The sequence below is a fragment of the Perognathus longimembris genome, chromosome 4, assembly GCF_023159225.1.
Source record: "Perognathus longimembris pacificus isolate PPM17 chromosome 4, ASM2315922v1, whole genome shotgun sequence".
Classification (NCBI taxonomy): Eukaryota; Metazoa; Chordata; class Mammalia; order Rodentia; family Heteromyidae; genus Perognathus; species Perognathus longimembris.
The window spans coordinates 43,050,505-43,065,613 of NC_063164.1; the positions used below are offsets into that span (position 1 = coordinate 43,050,505).

Sequence of the window (15,109 nt, forward strand, 5' to 3'; positions counted from 1 at the left end):
ACCATTCCTAGGTTGTCCTTGTTATCTTTTATTGTTATCCAAGCCATCAAGAATTTGAACTACCAGAGTGTGAGTTAGGTATTGTGAAAATTCACTTTGATATGTGGCCTCAGATTGTGGCTTGAATGAAGAGCAGACGATGTTACAATGATGATTTCTTATATAAAGTTTGGAGTATATCGTAATGTTTTCTTTTCTTTTTTAATAAAAAATGAATACAACTGCTAAAATGGCTTAAAAGTCAAACCAGTTATTTAAGTAAGTAAGGTACAGTGATATCTAATGACGCCAGTTAATAATACATCAGGAGAAAGAGTATTTATTTATGCTTTTTCCACAATTCATAAATACTGTTTTATTTCTATATATGCTAATATGTTACCAAATATTTATATATTTCAAGGATTTTTATAAAAGAAAACATCTTTTGAATATGTTTCTATAGCCTTGACCATTGGATATGAATCAGACTCCAATCTTAATTGAATTCAGAGAGAATTACAGTATATAGGCTGAAGCTATTTATGTTACATTTATTTGAAACGAAGGATTTGCCTGTGGTAGTTTATATACTTTTGGCATTGCCTAGTGTTTTCAGAAACTGGTTTACAAACAACTAGATGTCTACTTTTCTCCTTTTATAGCAGAGATATAGGAACTATTGCAAATGTGAACAATTATTTGTGTGCTTTATTGTTTTGATCCATATTGTTTTCATCACACACTGTGATATGAATGTAACATTACTTTCAGTGAAGAAATTATAATTTGCAAAGCATGACTCCTTGAAAGTTAGAAAAATAAAGCAATAGCATTAAAAGGAATGAGTCTGATCTGATGCTAACCAGTTCTTGATTTAATCAGACTTCAGGGAACGTTCATTTCCGGAGTAAAGCTGTTTATTCCATTAAAATACATTTTTTTGAGAACTAGCTTGATGTCATTGGTATACTATTTCCTGCCATAAGTGAATAAATTTACTTGCATGAGCAAAAGCTTATGTTTTGACGCTTGGGCTAACAGGGGCACAGGAACTGAAGTGGGGTCATAAATTGACCAGCTCTGAGTTTTACTCAGGGAATATTTGATACCTATTTCTTCAATCGCAACCATGCTGGCTTCAATTTGACACATTTTGTCCTCATTTTATTTTGTTCTTTTTATCTGTTCATTCCCTTGTTCCTTTGGGTTAATAAATCATTATGAGTGACATGAGTGTGTGTGTGTGTGTGTGTGTGTGTGTGTGTGTGTGCATGAGTTTGATGCATACCTAAAAATACTTTTTCATTTAAATTGGTGGAGAATATTGAGCAGACAATTGGCAATGGAGTCATGAAAGATAGTGTCACACAGATAATAATGATGTGACTAAATGAAAAAACAATAGTTATTAAACGTTTGTTAGGTATTGTGTCAGTAATTTACATATCTATACTATTTCCCTTAATATTGACAACAGACCTAAGAGGTATGAATGAGCTCATGGAATATATTTTATGTCCTAGTCAGTACTACAAGTGCTTTACATACATGATCTAAATTGATTTATCTCAGTGTGAGAGGATAACTGATATCTAAGTATTTTTTCACAAAGGTAAATTCTACATATGTATCAGAGTTGTCAAAATTTACTCTCGCTATTTGAACAGCCTTGTGAGGTAGTTTTTCTCAGGCATGTTTTTAAAATACAAGACACTGAGGGACAGAGATATTCAGAAAACTGTACAAGGTCAAATAACCAGTAAGGAGTGGAAGCAATATTCAAACCCTGGTCTTTTTCATATGTGATTTTTATGAATATTCATGCTTTAAGATTCCTTTTACTAATAAAATGCAGGTACAAATGTCAGTGTGGTGTTGAGTGTCTTTCAATACCACTGTTGGAAAGCAAACTTGTGTGGAATAAAACACAGAAAATTCACTTTCTCTTTCCAACCTGAAGGTGTTGCACTTTCTCCCCCTAAAGTGGTGGGGTATTATTTCCATTACTAATAAACAAGATTGAGATTTATGTTCAAGTATGTCTTTGCTGTAATGGTTGTTGTTTTGTGTAGCTGAGTTGTTTATGTTTTCATTTGCCTCTTCATTTTTGGTGTTATATTCCTGGCTCAGCCTACATATCTGGCAGAGACACTTCCACATTAGCATATGTTGCCATATTATGTTTCTTTCTTAGGCTTATTAAAAGGTTGGACAAGAAGACTAAAATCAAATGAAGAGCTAAGCAGGATTTTCTGGTATGTGTGTACTTGTATTCTGTAGATAGCATAATTCTGTCAACCTCCAGTAGTTATTACCTCAGACTTTCAAATTGTTCCTGTGTATATAGTAAAAAAGTAAATTTTACTTTGTGATATCCATGAAAAGGATGCTGTTTCAATGTGTCATATAGTCTTTCCTCAGAGGAAAATGCAGGATCTAAACTAAAGGATCTGCAAATAACTTTCCAACCTTTTAACACCAGCACTTTAATGAATGTGTATAACCTGCCATCAAATGGAGTTATAGTAGACATATCAGCTTCAAATGAAAAGGAATTTAGATTTTTGTCTATTAAACCACAGAAATCTTAGTCAATATAGAAGCCTGATTGCAAAGCAGTGAGTGGCTACATTGGTTGGTAGAGGAAAATTAACTGGCACAGACACTTATTAGCAGCAGGTGAGCAGCGGGTGATCGTTGTTTGGATGTGATATGGAAAGAACAGAGGACTGTTTTGGAATTTCTCTGAAGCTTTTCCTTGCTGTTCTAAATATCTGACATTCCTTAAAAATTCCACAGCAGAATATAATGCAATTTATCCTGAGTCCTAAAATGTCACATATTTCTTACAATTATGAAGTTACAAGAGAACTCCTGAGTTGAAAATATGAAGTACTCCTAAATTATATTTCTTTAAAAAATATGTTTTCATCATGAGAAACAAATGTAAATGATAGCAGTAGGCAAATGTTGTGGTTTTATTTATTTGAAAAATATGCTCCAACATAGTATAAATAATTCAAAAGAAGAAAGGAAAAAAAGCAAGGAAGGAAGGAAAAGGAAGACAGAAATGAAGTAAAGAGTTATTGAGCACAATTGTAGGGCAAGTATGAGTGTTGAAATATCAGGAAAATGAAGCATTTGCATATGTAGGAGAATATTCATGGATCTCACAATATAGCACCAAGTTGTTAAAATGTGGCTGTGATCATATGGCATAAGTGGGATCTGAGAAATGACAGGATACCCAGAGTACAAGTACATGCACTTAAGCTAATAAAACCAGAAAAGGTCAAGTAAAGTTCATGCCCTAGCTCTTAACATCAAAAAGGTGTTCAATGTTCATGTTCATCCACACACATCAGTGGGATAGAGTGTGGATGGAATATGGAAGCACAGGCCAACCAAGTAACTTAAACACCGTTCAAAGGGTAACATCTGATGTCCATTCATTTTTCACTCAGCTACTTATCTGTAATGTGCACAAGTCTAGGGGGAACTGTAAAGGAAACTTCAATATATAGTAAGGAAAATAAGGAAGTGTAGGTATGGGGCTGAGAATATGGCTCAGTGGTAGAGTGCTTGGCTCATATACATGAAGCCCTGGGTTTGATTCCTCAGCACCACATATATAGAAAAAGTCAGAAGTGGTGCTGTGGCTCAAGTGGTGGAGTGCTGGCCTTGAGCAAAAGGAAGCCAGGGACAGTGCTGAGGCCCTGAGTTCTAGCCCCAGGACTTGCTAAAAAAGAAAATGTAGGTATGATTTGAGGCTGTTCATGGGAGAGATTAGGGACCATCAGAGAAAACAGGGCTGAAGAGATTGCCTTTGAACTGAGCCTTATAGGGGAGATATGGATACTCTTAGTCTCTAGATCTGTATAACCATCATCTTTACAGGGACATGCTAGGAAACCTATTTGGTGGCAATCTTCAACATGTTTCTTCTATATGTGGTACTCTTTCTACACTGAATTGGTAGTGGGGAGGGTTGGTATGGGTTATCAGAATCTAGTGGAAAGGGGAAGAGTAGGGGTCAAGTGCACATTTGCATCTTCTCTTCTCTTCTGATATGGTACCAAATGGTCATATCATATACTTACCTAGAAATTATTATCCATAAATGGCTTGATAAATTAGAACATCAAAATTAAACATAATGTTATTGAAATATGGATACTGGACCTATTTGACACCATCTTGGCATCTTGGTAGATGACAGGGACTTTCCAAAAACTTAACAGATGAAATTTAACTTCCCTATCCTCATCCCCAGGTGATGGATCTAAATTCCTAGAAGCAGGGATAGGGTTTTGGACTATAGGTTCCTGAATGTGCCAGACCTGAACTGGTGAGACTCTTTTAACTCTTGAGCTCCCTGTGACCCTGCCAGTGACCAAGACCCTATTTCAGCCATTGCACCATGCCTACTGTCTCCTGACTCTGCTCTGATCACCATGGCACCCCTCTTTGACTCTCTGTTGAAGTTTATCTGGCTTTCTGCGATTGTTTTACTATTCTCTTTTTACACTACTACCCTTGTGTTTAAGTTTCCTAACAGTATTAAGTGCATTTGAAAGCTGCAAGATTTTTGGGACATCCTCTTGTAGTTGCTGGCTTCTTAATAAAGACTCCAGATGCAGTCTCTCAAAATGTGACTTCTCTCTATCTCAGGATTGAATTCCCATATGTTATCTAAGGGTAATGACAAATATAAAACTTTTGAGAAGAAATATTTTGTACCAAAATATGAACAAGAAGTGTGTGTGTGTGTAAGTACATAAATGAAAAATAATAAAGTGAACACTTTCTAGTGGTCAGCCTTGTGAACCTAAAGAAATTTATTGAGTTATTGTAATGATCTGCTAGGACTATCCTAGATATATATGAATTATTTCCAATGAGTGAGACCATAGACTTACGCTTCTTTGTGTCTGGCTCATTTCACTTAGTATTATTTTTTCTGTCTTTCCATTGTTTTAATGAATGACTTTATTGATAGGCTGTTTTAACAGAGGTGAGTGGTTCTAGGCGTACACTTGATAACTGAGCCAGCCTCAGATCCATCATCACTTAAGTAAGCATTTTAAGAAATTGTAAAGGGTTTGGGATGTAGCTCAAGGTAGAGCACTTGCTTAGCATGGTCAAATCAACAACAATAGCATTCTGAAAGTATAAAACAGTTCTGGGAAACCATTCATTGCTATGCACTTTTTAATTATTCTATCAGATTCAAAACAGTAACATATAAAATCTGAGATAATATAAACATATTATGACCAGAATTTAAGTTGAAATGAATTAAAACATTGTACTGTATGTTTGTCTTATAAGCATTATAGATCCTGCAAAATACTGAATATTCATGACTCAGCATGCTAGCTCATTTCTATCACAACTGCCTAATGAGGTTCTGAGTTTCCATGAAATTCTCCTTTGATGCTAAAGGTACTCTGTCATATTGGAATCATTCAAAATGTCAATTCATGATTGAGGCTAAAGAAAATATGTTTAGGAAACATGCTCAGTTTTATGCCAACATATTAATCTTAAAAACACCCTAAGTATTATTAACTTTCAGTAATAAAAAAATAATACTGGGCATGAGTGAAACAGAACATGTTTAAATTGTTATTGTCCCAGGTAGAAAATAATTCAAGCAATAATATTAGGAGCAATGCAATACTTTGCCTTTCAACACTACATTTTGAATTTTATTCAAATACTGCATTCAATTATTTTATTTAATATTGCATATTGAATTTTATTCTTGTGCTATGGATTTTCCTCTGTTGTATATCCTTCACACTGAAACAAATGAGATTTTTCACTACCCTGAAATATTTTTCTTTAAACTCACAGATCAGCTCTCTAAAACAATATTTATCAGTTTCAATTCTTCTGAAGGGAATCACCAGTGTTTATGCAATCTGGAATAATAACCCTGTTTAGAATTAAAACAATATCATTTGATTGTATGTCAGATGGGAAAATGGAATGTTTATTTAAGAGGATAGCTCAAAGCATAAAATAAGCAATTCGTTTTCCGATTCCTTGTGTATCAATAAAAAGCAGATTTTAGCTATTCAATCTACCTTGTTGCATCTTAATACTTATAGTAATAAATTTTTTTTTCTATATTTCCTCATTGTATTTTAAAAACTTTTTATTTCCCCTAGAAAATGGTATTAAGATGTTAAATTCCTTCTTGTCTATTGTTCTTGTCTATTTTGTGCTGAGAAAAACACAATGACTTTTCTGCAGATGTAAACTCAAGTTAATCACATTAAGTGCTCAACCAACACATTATACATTTCCAAACATAATTAGAGTATGGCCTAACATGGTCTCAAATTCCATTTTCCACAGCCAAAAATGTCAATGTTTTGGCCTGGATACAAAGTATGCCAAGTTTAACTTGTGTATCTCAGGACTCTTTTAGCTTAAACCCCAAAGGGTTAGTCTTTTCCACTCTTTTTCCTGGTTCTATTTAAAAAGAGAGAAAATAAGACAGACCTAAAAGAATAAGAGTTTTGATTTTATTACTCACGATATTCCCTTGGAAATATTAGTTATATAAGCATGTTTATATGTATAGAGAGATGGATAAGTACATATTGCCTTTAATAGATAGTAGGTATAGGGGAACTAAATTCTTGATGTCAGGTGTGAATCTTGCTACCACAAGATTCCTTCCTTCCTTCCTTCCTTCCTTCCTTCCTTCCTTCCTTCCTTCCTTCCTTCCTTCCTTCCTTCCTTCCTTCCTTCCTTCCTTCCTTCCTTTCTCCCTTCCTTCCTTCCTTCCTCCCTTCCTTCCTTCCTTTCTCCCTTCCTTCCTTCCTTTCTCCCTTCCTTCCTTCTTTCCTCCTCCCTCCCTCCTTCTTTCCTTTCTCCCTTCCTCCCTCATTTCTTTCCTTCTTCTTTCCTAGGGCTTGAAGTCAGGACCTGGACACTGCCCCACATCTTTTATACTTGAGGGTAGCACTCTAACACTGGATCCACAGCAACATTTCTGGTTTATCCTGTGATTAATTGGAACTAAGAGTTTTCACAGGTTTTCCTGCTTGGGATGGGTTTGAACCATGATCCTCAGATCTCAGCCTCTTGAGCAGCTAGGATAACAGACTTAAGCCATTGGTGCCTAGCATGTTTTATCTTAGTAAACAGAACAGGAAACAAAGATGTAAATATAGATACAAACAGGTAAGATATTTCCCCAAACACAGAGCTCATTAGGTAACATTCTGATGAAGTTTGACATAAGTATGCGTTTTTCATGAACCTCTTTATGCAAGGCAATGTTAAAAGAAACGAACAGGATAAAAGAACATTGTTCTTGCTAGGCAGAGCTCTACCACTTGACTCTTACTCTCAGCTTTTCTTTGCTTTAGTTACCTATACGGACAGGATCTTGTGTGTGTGTGTGTGTGTGTGTGTGTGTGTGTGTGTGTGTGTGTGTGTGTGTTTTCCTGTTTTAGACTGTCCTCTCTTTGGCCTTTCCAGTATTTGGAATTACAAGTGTGAGCCACAAAACTGGCCTTCATGAAGTTTTTTTTTTGGCCAGTCCTGGGCCTTGGACTCAGGGCCTGAGCACTGTCCCTGGCTTCTTCCGGCTCAAGGCTAGCACTCTGCCACCTGAGCCACAGCGCCCCTTCTGGCTGTTTTCCATATATGTGGTGCTGGGGAATCGAACTGAGAACTTAATGTGTAGGAGGCAAGTGCTCTTGCCACTAGGCCATATTCCCAGCCCCCTTCATGAAGTTTTGACAAAACAAAAGTTATTGTAAGATACAAAATTTAAAGATAATGCTGCATTACCCATGTCCTTTTGTTTTTTGAAGTTTCAGTAAGTATGGAAAGCAATTTAAAATCTTTAAAAGTCTTTAAAATTTGAACATCCTTGCAGCTATGTCATCCCTGTCTGAGGATCAAATCTAAGGGTGATATACTACATTTAGTTGTTACGTGTCTGGTCTTTAAATGTGGAACTATTTTTCAACTTTTGACCTTAACAATTTTATAGTACAGGACAATTATTTATAGATCTCTCTTCATGTTGGTTATGTCTGGTATTTCCATACATATCAAATTAGAAATGTTTATGTCTACTAAAATAAGATTTATTTTGGTGATATACAGGAAGAATGTTAGTTTGTCCTGATAATGATGCAGTAACTGTGATGTTCCTAGTTTTAAAAATCATGAGTTAGCCTGGATGTGGTGGATAATGCTTGCAATTCTAACCACCCTTAAGGCTGAGATCTGAAAAAGAAAGTTTCAAGCCCATGCAGGGAAAACCATAAGACTCTTATTTACAATTAGCCACCAAAAATCTAGAAGTAAAGTTGTGTCTCAAGTAGTTGAGCACCAGTCTTGTGTGCAAACACTAAGTGAGAATACCCAAGACTGAGTTCATGCCCTTGTACACACATACAAAAACCGTTGAGTTAGAAGTTTGTAGAAAATTACTTTGAGACTCTCTAAGTTTCTTCCTTATCAAGACGTTTCCCACTGGTTTAACATTCACTGCTTTGCTAGCTCCTTTATTCTTTCAGTATTTATTAGTTGGCATCTTCCTGTAAGGAATAGCTTTCTTCCCAACGTATTTATTTGTCATTATCAGCAATGACTGATGAGTTCTTACCTTATTCAACAGATACTAATATAATACTATTATTATTTATTGTGATGTTCAAATTGTCTCATTTGATCAATGAGTCCCTGGTGTTCTTTTGTTATTATTCCTATGTTCTGTGAATTTGTGTGCGCATGTATGCGTGCGTACACACACACACACACACACACACACACACACACACACACACACCCCTTTATCAGTAACTCAAAGTCTACCAAAACTATAGGATGTAGGATATGTATCAGTTTTTCTTTTATGAAATTGCCTCATCTAACCATGAAAAAATCTGGTCCCTTTTACTCATATTCCTGTGTTTTATTTTTCATATGAAATTATTATGAGTATGTTTTGTATAAGAATAAACATGCATGTTCCTGTCAAAGAAAAATTTCCTGGGGAGAGGAAAATATTAAGCTAAGAAGACTGGTATTACCCATGATTAAGCATAAAAGGTATGACAACCAAAGCTCTGTGGAATTAGCACAAAAATGTCTAAAGAAGAAAGATGGGGCCCAATAACATGAAGAATAAATATATAATAAAAGCCACTTTCTAAGGTGGAGGAGAAAATTTAGGACAATATGGCTAGTATTTGGATAACAAGCATCAAAATATTGAAAGAATGCATTACATTTCATATATGACTAGTTCATTTTCTAAAAGAGGAATACTTTTCTATGAAATGTGTCTTTTTATAAAAAAAGATGCAGAAAATATGTCAAATCTTTCTCTCTCATGAATAAAATTACAAATAGAAAATTATTTCAGGGCTGGGAATATGGCCTAGTGGCAAGAGAGCTCGCCTCGTATACATGAAGCCCTGAGTTCGATTCTCCAGCACCACATATCTAGAAAATGGCCAGAAGTGGCACTGTGGCTCAAGTGGCAGAGTGCTAGCCTTGAGCAAAAAGAAGCCAGGGACAGTGCTCAGGCCCTGATTTCAAGGCCCAGGACTGGCAAAAAAAAAAAAGAAAATTATTTCAAATGAATTGGAATATATAGTGTCTTCAGGTAGTTATGAAGGACAGATAGCTAAGTATGAAGTATAACATAAGGGATATGTGTATCTGAATAGCATTCTTTTTACTCTGCCACATCTACTTCTCTTGAATCATGTCTTGGAATGTAGTAGGTATTTATCATCTGTTAATAAATCCAAATGATTTGATTTCTTAGGCCAGGTGGCTCGTAGTACCAATTTGATCCAATGACATGAAGGACAACTAAGTTTGGGTAGAAATCAAAATGGCAAGAAACTGTTGACTTGCCTCTGTGGCTGCTACAATTTGGGATTTGATCTTATAATCATCAAAATAGGACACCTGAAAGAAAGATGAAGATGTACAAGACAGTCTTGTCTACTGAAGCTATATGTACAGACCCAGCAGCACACCCCTCTTTTTATATAATTTCTACAGTTTGAGTTTCTGTGGACATGAAGCTGAAGACTGCATCCCCTATTGGAAAGCCAGAGTCTATGCTGGTATCAGATCCCCAGTCTTAATTTTAAATTTATTCTGACTTGACTTTTTTCCCTCCAGTTTCTCTCTGTAATGTTTTGACCAAATGTTTTCTTTATCCATTTATGATCAGTGAAGTTTATAAAGCAAACAAATGGTAAAATCTAAACTTTAAAAACTAAATATTTAGTCCTCTGCTTTGGTTTGCTGACTTATGCAGATGTGAAGTAATAATATAAAAGGACCAAAACCAGAGTACTGCATGCATCTTTGAAACTGAGTCAGAATTACTGTTCAGATTCAACTACTTCAACTTAGTAAAAAAAATGTCTTTAAAGATATGGTTAGCCAAGCATTTTATTCTGTAATAACATGATTATTTGGAGACAGTGCATTAGATAAATAAGAAGAAGGTTATTAAATTTGTTTCATATTCATATAGGATTCAAATTCTCTTGCTATACCAGCTGAACAACCTCTAACAAATTATAAAGATTTTCAAAATTTTATGTGTATCTTCTTTGAATGTGATATGAAGGCTTAAGAATCTACCCTTCAGGAGTATTACACAGATAACTGAAAGGTGTATTAAGTATATTGCTGAGCACTGTGACTGACTGACAGACAGCACATGTTATCTTCCTTGCTTCCACGTTTCCCATTGGTTCAAGTGGAGCTGCCACAAGAAGGAAGACTGACGTTTTCTAGGATTATATAGCAAGACACAGTTTATAATGTTAAAAATGACATATACTTTTGGATACAGACTTTATTTCCAGTATTCCATTCTAGTATCAGGTCATGCTTTGGACAGCACAGAACCAATGTGTCTAGTCTTATGCTTTGAAATGTCATTGACCCCTAAATCTGGTATAGAATTTGAATTCAGAATTTAATAAAATGAATGTATAAATTCTGGTGACTATAATATGTCAAAGAATAAAAATGGTTATGCATTGGCATGAAAAATTAGACAATAATTCAGAAGTTTAGCAAGTCTAAATTATTACAGTAGACTTGCACTGAAAACATTAGCCGTAGAAGTAAAGGGCAAAGCCAAAGCTGGAATGAATCTGTCTGAAGCATCAGTAGGTATGAGGATAGAAATATAAGTGGTTAATATTCTTTTTCTTTGTAAATAACTCAATTTGTTTTAGAAAGGCCATAGTGATCAGGTACTTGTGGCTTCACACCTGTAATCTTAGCTACTCATGAGGCTGAAGTCTGTGGATTGTGGTTTGAAGCCAGGATAGAAAAGTCCATGAGCTTCTTACCTCGAACTAACCAGAAAAAGCCAGAAGTAGAGTTGTGGCTAAAGTGGTAGAGCACTAGCCATGATTGAAAAAGCCAAGAGAGAGTATAAGACCTTGAGTTCAAGCCCAGTACAAGCAAATAACAAATAATAATAATACATAAAATAAAATATACACTATTTCTATTTCACTTGAATATTTTCACAGTACACACTTTTGACTATTTATTTATTTATTTGTTACTAGCTCTGTGGCTTGAACTCTGGGTCTGGGTGCTGTCCCTGAGCTTTTGTGCTCAATGCTAGCGCTTTCCTACTTGAGCCACAGCTCTATGTCTGACATTTTGTGGTTAATTGGAGATAAGAGTCACATGAACTTTTTCCTGCATAGTCTGGCTTTGAACTTTAATCTCAGATCTCAGTTTCCAGAATAGCTAGAATTACAGGTGTGAGCCTCTGGTACCTGGCACACTTTTGAAATTTGGACAAATTCACTAGATGCTTATATTCAGAGTCACCATGAGTCATGAGTATTTCTCCTGCTGTCTGATTCTTAAAGCTTGAAAAATCAAAAGTTAGCATTTGGGAATTTTCCATTTATAGACATTCATTCAATTCACTTCTTGGTGGTAGTTCTGAACTTATATTCACAGCCATTACTGAAAACTTTAGACACACATAAAAAATGTAAATTGAATTTAGAAATGGTTTAAAACCAAACTTAAGATCTGGAAGAAAGTTGGCAATTTTGAGTACAGAAGCTAGGTTGGTGAGTGAGTAGTCGACTAAATCCCTACGGCTGACAAACTAAGCAAGGCTCAGTATACAACTACTTTTGAACAACTTTGTACACGTGTCTTTGGCATGTTGAAGAGTAAGGGAAGCTCTGAGTGATGGACCTTCAAGCTGTGATACCACATGGATTATTTTGTAAATTATAAGTCCTCTTATGTGGGTGATAGGAGCCCCTTTAACTCTTTAGCATGGTGTGTGAAGACATAATGTGAGGACATTATGGACTGATGCATACCCTTAGGAATTGTATAACTCTGCTTGCCTTTCTTCTTAGCTTGTTCGGTGACTATTTATCCTTCAACTCCTTCTCCTACCATCTCCTGTTAATCCCCTGGCTCAACTGAATTTTACACTGAAAAGACTTCTTTTTATAATGTTCCTTTAACTGCCTGCCATGTAAGTCATTTCCTTTTACAGTATATATGGTTCCACACTGAGCAGTACAGTGGGTGTTTGGCTATGAGACTCTGTTTTGCATGATTTTCTTTGTTGTTGTTGTTGTTGTTGATATTGCCACAGAATGTCACACTATGCCAAGGAAGCTGTTTCCCTGCCAGCAATAAAGACTGGCAGAGCTGTGGAGTGCTAATTGGAGCCCATCAAACTTCAAGTGACCTGCTTCTACACTTCACTGATGGATTTCTCTCCTTTGTGAAGCAGGCTCCAAGGACTGATGATTACAGCTGACTGGAGAGCTAGCCAGTTGGAAGGGTATACAACTTTTTCTAGTCACTGGAAGCAACAAATTGGATTTTCTTATGAGTTCATTTAAGAAAGTAATAATTCCAATGTGTTTTGTTATTGAATAAATGGCCAACAAATTTAAGCCTGACAAGAGAACCTAGGCTCAAGCTATCCACTAAAGTGGGCAACATATTTGGTGAAATTAAGAGCTTTATCTTAATTTCAATGATAATTGAACTGAACAATCAAACATTATAATTTATAACTGATGACAAATATGTATATATTACTATTAATTTATTTTCAATGATTTGAAAACTGGGTAATTCTCAATGATAATGTCAGTTTAGGAATTCCTTTTGGCTTTGCTCTGAATTTTCCCTGTCTGAAACTTTTTAGTTGAAAAAAAAAGGGACCTTTAAGAGGTGATAGAGACACAAGAGCTTCTTCATCAATGGGATTAAGGACTCTAGCAGTGTTTATTAGCGAATATAAGGACTCAGCAAGAAGGCTCTTCCCTGACCAGGTGCTGCCACATTGATCTTGGACTTCCTAGCTTCTGTAACTATGAGAATAGCATTCTCTGATATTTGCAAGTTACCCAGGCTCAGGCTATGAAGTAGTTATCCTTGTACTTACTCTCAGCCATGGAAACCCCCAATTTAAAATGTAATGACAAATATTTCAGAAAATATTTGGGTGCATTGCAATGGATCAGCAAGAGTGATTTTTAGTTCTTACAGCCATGCATATGTGGGAAATTGTTCTTGCTATGTAACTTGAGTGTTTTTTTTTTTAATGGAAGGGAGGCATTCTGATTTTACCCTCAGTTCATTTTGTAAAGTGACCATATTCATTATCAAACGTCTGGCTTGAATAACAAATGATCACACAGGGCTGGGGATATGGCCTAGTGGCAAGAGTGCTTGTCTTGTATACATGAGGCCCTGGGTTCAATTCCCCAGCACCATATATATAGAAAATGGCCAGAAGTGGTGCTGTGGCTCAAGTGGCAGAGTGCTAGCCTTGAGCAAAAAGAAGCCAGGGACAGTGCTCAGGCCCTGAGTCCAAGCCCCAGGACTGGCCAAAAAACAAAATAACAAAAAAAAACAAATGATCACACACATTATAATACAGTTTGTGATAGTCTCAGAGAGACTATCACATGAAATTCAGATGGGGAGGTATGGACGGTAACCTCTCTCAAGTTTGTGTGGGGGGACATTCCAGCTGAAATCAAAGCAATGAACAGTGTGAAGAACATTTCAGATTGAGGCAGAAAGAATGCAGAGTGCCGACGCAAAAGGAATGCATTGTGGTTGCAAGGGAATGAGGTAGAGGCAACAGTTTTTAGATGGGGGTGCAGGGTGAGGAGTATGTTACTGTGTACCCACTGAGGGTGCAGGGTGGGGTGTGTCTTAGCAGTCAGTGTTATGAGGATGGTGAACACCCATTGTGGAGGAGTGGGGGAGGGGGTGGTACAGATTTGCTGGGCCTGACCAGGCAATGATTCCATCATGGTACATGCAATACATTTACGGGGCACCCGCTGGCATGTAATAGGTGTAGGATGTTCAGAATGAAATGGGGACAAGGTCTATTTCTTTTCTCCATTTTGATGCCAGAGGCATGCTGGGGCTGACATTAATGTCAGATTAAAAGCAAAGACAAATAAGAAACACAACTTTGAATACCTAAATAAGACTTTTTGAATCCCTCATAAGATAAAGTCTTTCAACCTAGGCTTATTTCACGCCCTCCCCCCAAAGAAGTGTTTCCCAACTTTCTGAAGCCTCTAAACCTAAACATTATACATATCGTCATCCATGGTTATATGGATATATATATACATATATGTAAATATATTGTATGTTTTACATATAGGTCACATATATTATATAAATATATCACATATATGTATATACACACATATATACATACATACATACATATATATATATATATATATCCATGGATGAATGCTTGGAGATCTTTTGTTACACAGGATGAGGAAAGCTGAACTTCCTTAACCTGGTGAAGTATAAAAAAGTGTGAAAAAGTAAAAGTATAAAAAAGATCACCTGTTGTAATTAAGTGCAACTCAAAGTGATATGCTGAATATACATATTGTTTTTTTGCAGTATTCAGGGTTGAACTCAGGGACTCATGCTTGGTAGATGAATGCTCCACCACCTGAGCCACACACCACCAGTCCTTTGTGTTTTAGTTTATTAGTTAGAGTGGCTCAGACTTTTTTCTCCAGACCAGTTTTAGGTTGCAGTCCTCTGTCTTCTGCTTTGC

The 15,109-nt window shown here is 36.1% G+C and overlaps 1 protein-coding gene across 1 annotated transcript in view; it reads left to right on the top strand.

Moving 5' to 3' along the window:
- The window catches only part of Pde1a (phosphodiesterase 1A), a 286,140-nt gene that overhangs the window by 59,648 nt on the left and 211,383 nt on the right, over nt 1–15,109 (top strand). The window lies entirely within an intron of this gene.